The sequence below is a fragment of the Neophocaena asiaeorientalis genome, unplaced genomic scaffold (genome assembly GCF_003031525.2).
Source record: "Neophocaena asiaeorientalis asiaeorientalis breed wild unplaced genomic scaffold, Neophocaena_asiaeorientalis_V1.1 scaffold176, whole genome shotgun sequence".
Lineage (NCBI taxonomy): Eukaryota > Metazoa > Chordata > Mammalia > Artiodactyla > Phocoenidae > Neophocaena > Neophocaena asiaeorientalis.
In genome coordinates, this window is record NW_020175788.1 from 37,555 (window position 1) to 42,172 (window position 4,618).

The following is a 4,618-nucleotide window of genomic DNA, read 5'->3' on the forward strand; positions in this document are numbered from 1 at the left end:
GAGGGAAGACCAGAGAAAAGAAAAGGCGCAGTACTCTAGGGGTCGGGAGCTAGGCGGCCACCCTGAGGAGGCGGAGGAAGCGCTCAGGCCGGGCCCGGGCACAAGGGAAAAGGGAAGCGGGAGCAGAGGGAAAACGGAGCTGGCGAGGAGGGAGCCGTCCGCCACCTCAGACGGAAAGAGAAGAGCGGGGCGGGGAGGGAAGGGAGTGCAAGGAGAGAGAGGAGAGGCGGGCGGCGACTGGGGCCTCTGCAGCCGGGGCGGGGCTCAGAGGAGGCCGTCGATCACGCCCTTCCCGCTCGCTCATTGGCTAGATCCCCGTCGCCAGCCCAACCTTCTTCTTTTCCTACCTCTCGCGAGAAGAGGGCGGGCCGTGCCCCTTGTGGAATCCGGCTCTCCACGCGGCGCGCTGCCACCGTGGTTGGGGGCGGAGGCGATCGCGCGTTGGTCTCCGAGGGCTGGGGCGGGAGCGTGCTTGCGGCCGGGAGGCAGCTGTCCAGTTCGTTACTCCCGCCGCCCAGCGGGAACCTTGCCGCCGCCCTTGGACTTTGGGCCAGGACAGCGGACGGCCGCCCCGGGCCCCGCAGACCCGGAGCTGACGCCATGTGGCCTGACCCTGGCTGCGGCTCAGCCCCCTGCGCCCCTACGGCGCGCCTAGGCTGGTCTTTTGCAACTTCTCTTGCTTTTCTTTCTATCCTGCCTCCCTTTCCTGAAGGAAAAAGGACCCAACATATTTTAAGGAATTTAGAAATCACTGTTTTCTCTTACTTCCCGCCCTGTGTCGTCCTTGCTTGATGCATTGCCCCTTGTGCAGCCTTAGGAAATTTAGAAGAATTTTAAAAAACGAAAAACGAACAAAAAATCTTCCTTTTAAAAAGTTACCTTTCGCATAAAGGGGAAGGCCAGATTTGATTGGAAGAAGGTCTGAGCCTACTGAGGGCTATAACTTAAACCAGCTGTAAAAATAGCTGACCAGTATGTGCATCGGTTTACGCCATGAGTGTAGCAGGAAAGAGTCCCTGTTTGCCTTCCATTCCCTCTACCACTGACCGCCCGGCCCTCCAAACACACACACCCCTTTTTTTAGGATTCTATTTGGCATCTCCAGCTCTGGGTGAGGTGTAAGCAGTGGCTTGTGTTCTCAACCAGAGAGTAGACCCTATACAGGCCTTCTATAAAAGTCATGTTCCTAAAGGCCTTGACAACCTGTGTTTTCAGCCTGTGACAGGTCTGCATACTCAGCAGACAAGAGTTGGTATTTCCTTCAAGATTTACTCTCAAACATAGCTGGATAAGTGCTATTATAGCATGATAGCATAAAGTAAATCTTGGTAGACAGATCTGCCTTCCTTCATGTTTAAATCACTGATTCAGGAAAGAATGTAACAATTTTTTACAATGTTTCTTCACTCCTAACTAGAGGTTAAGAAGGTATATTATACTGGAAGATGGACTTTTTTGGGGAGGTGGGGGGGAGGGAGAAGAAAGCTGCTTAAATTTACAATTTTTTTAAAGATGTTTTTGATGTGGACCATTTTTAGAGTGTTGAATTTGTTACAGTATTGCTTCTGTTTTATGTTTTGGGTTTTTAGCCAGGAGGCACGCGGGATCTTAGCTCCCCCACCAGGGATTGTACCCCCTAGTTAGAAGGTGAAGTCCCAACCACTGGGCCACCAGGGAAGTCCCTATATTCAATCTTAATTGGATCTGTATACATTAGTGACCAAATGAATTTTTACAAGTAGACAAAAATCAAGTGCAAAGTTACTAGACTACTGAAAGATTGTGTAACAGTGTAACTGACTTTTCTTTGGCTAAACAGATGATGCCTTAAGAAAGTCCTGCTGTTACTCTCTAAGTAGTCAGGTGTCATGTGTATCTAACATGTTTACAAACAACAGGAATTTATTTCTTACAGTTCTGGAGTCTAGGAAGTACAGGGTCAAGTTGTGTCTGGTGAGGACCAGTTGCCTGGTCCACCCTGTCTTTTCACTGTGTTCTTATGTGGCGGAAGGGACAAGGGATCTCTCTGGGGCTGCTTTTATAATGTTACCTATGTTTTTAAACTGACTGAAAATATTGACTCATTTGTTTTTTAATTAGAACCTTTTTCACATATTGCCATCAGTCTCTGAATGTTGAAGAAGCTTTTAAGCATATCAGCTGAATTACGTTGCCGTGTCTTAAGTGAAGGATAGTTCATCAATACCCACATGGAGTTACTGAAAAACTTAAAGGTATTAGATAAGAGAACAGAATTTAAGGTTAATAAGGCTCCTCAGTCTGATCCCTTACACTCAAGTTTAGTTTTGTTGGCAGATAAATCCTATGGCCCTGCAGAAGGACCAAAAGAAAAAGAACTAATCTTCAACAGATTGAGTCCATCCAGATTCCACCCCACCTATTCCAGTTGCCAACAAACTTGGCAGACAACAAATACTGTTTATGGTGCAGTGGCTTAAAAGCCACTAATTGGTTCGGTGTATCAAAGGCCACAGATGGCAGTTCCTGATAGAGTGTGAAACCTTAGGTTGGGGGAAGTAGGTTGGTGGAAAGGAGTAGAAAACACCATCAACCTTGAAAATGTTTCAAATCTTTACACAAAGCAAGAGGAGTCCAGAGACAGTCTTATTTATACTTGGCACTGGGGAATAATTGTTTGCTGATCTGTTTCTCTGAGTCCAAGGAAAAGAAAATTAGAGTGAACCTTCTTAGTCCAGGCTGTCTTTCTCTGTCCAAAACCACAAGTTTCTCAACCAGTATTCCCCCTCCTGGGTGTTCTGACCATTATCTTCTTAAAACTTGAATCAGAGCACGTTCATGCTTCCTTCTGCCTGTGTTTTGCACTTAGAGTAAAATACAAATTCTTGAATAGGGCCTAAAAGGTATTGTTTAATCTGCCTCTTCTCCCTCTCCCGCTCCATCTTGCCATACTTCTGTCTCACTACACTCCAAACACACTAGTCTTTCAGTTCCTAGAATCTGGTGGAGCTTTTAACCAACAGAGGGCCCTGCACTCTTGGCAGTCCTGTGGCTACCGACCCTCACTTCCCCTCCTGCACCTCTTCTCACAGCTAGTTCTCTCCACTTCCTTAAGTTTCAGCTTAAAAATCTTCCCTGACCACTTTATCTAAAGTGGGTTCCCCTCAACTTTTGTTCTCCATCATCCCCCTGCTTACTTCTCTCATTCCTTTTTTTAAATAAATTGATCATTTGCTTGTTTTTTGTCTGCCTGTGGATCAGAATGTAAACTCCCTGAGTCCTGCTGAGTCCCTGGCAGGTGATGAGTAAATATCTGATGAATGAATAAGAGACCTGGAAGTTGATCCCTAGATCTACAAGGACTAAATGTGATGAAATAGGTACCAGCTCCTCTTGGTACTTTTGAAAAGCACAGCTTTTCTTATAGCAGAAGATACTAAAGTTCATATTTTAGAGGGTCTTAAAGGTAGGAATTGGCAAAACATAAATCTGTTTAAAATCAGAATGGCTAATGCTGAAGATAAAACATGATAGGATCTAGAAAAAATTTTAATGAATTTCCAAAAATATATATTTTCTGGTTTATGACAGATTACTCCCCCATCCCGACCCCCAAACTCTTCATCTGTCTGTGGTCTCCATCTCAGCAGTGACTGGCTCCACCCTGGGCCCAAACCGGAATTCTAGGTATCATCCTGATTCTGTCTTCTTTCTCTCCTTCCACATATATTCCTGTTTTCTTTTGCTGTGTAACAAACCACCCTAAAACTTAGTGGCTTTAAAACAAACAAACCAACAAACGTAGTGGCTTAAAACAACAGTGTACTATTACCTTTTATGGTTCTGTGGGTTGAATGGGCTCAGACGCATGGGAATTGCTTGGGCCTGGGGCTGGGGCTGGGGTCATCTGAAGGCTCTAGTGATCTGGATGTCCAAGATGGCACCCACATGGCTGACAGTTGTTGCCACTGTCAGCTGGGAGCTTAGCTGGGGCTGTCAACCAGAGCAGCTATATATGTGTGACTTCTCCATTTGGCTATACTTCTCAAAGTATGGCAGTTGTGTTCCAATAGTGGAGATTCCAAGAAGCAAGAAATCAGAAATAGAAGCTGCAGGCCTCTTAAGGCCCAGAACCTGCCACAGTGTCCCTTGTGCCATATTCTTTTGTCAAAGCAGTTACAGAGCACACCCAAGTTCAAAAGGAGGAGCTATAGAACCCAGCTATCAGTGGAAACAGTGCCAATGAATCTGTAGCGGCCTTTAATTGGCCACAATGCCCCATTATGTTCTGGCCATTCCACCTCATAAAAAGCCTTCCAGTCCCTTCTCTTCATCCTCACGGCCACTACCCTAGTACCGGCCACCATCAAATTCTCTCCTAGATCATTGCAAAAGCTTCCTTCCATTTAGTGGTCTCTATATTATAGCCCAAATGATCTTCATAGAAAGTGACTGAGTTGACCATGACTTTAAAGTGTTTCATGGGTCTCCATTGCTCTTAGCATAAAGTTCAAACACCTGGTCATTTCCTAAGAGGAGCCTGAATGATCTGCCTCAATTACCTAGTCAACCAAATCCTCACCCCAGCCCTCCTCCGCCGTATTTTCTGATCCATTGCTATATTCATTAGTTTCCAGTC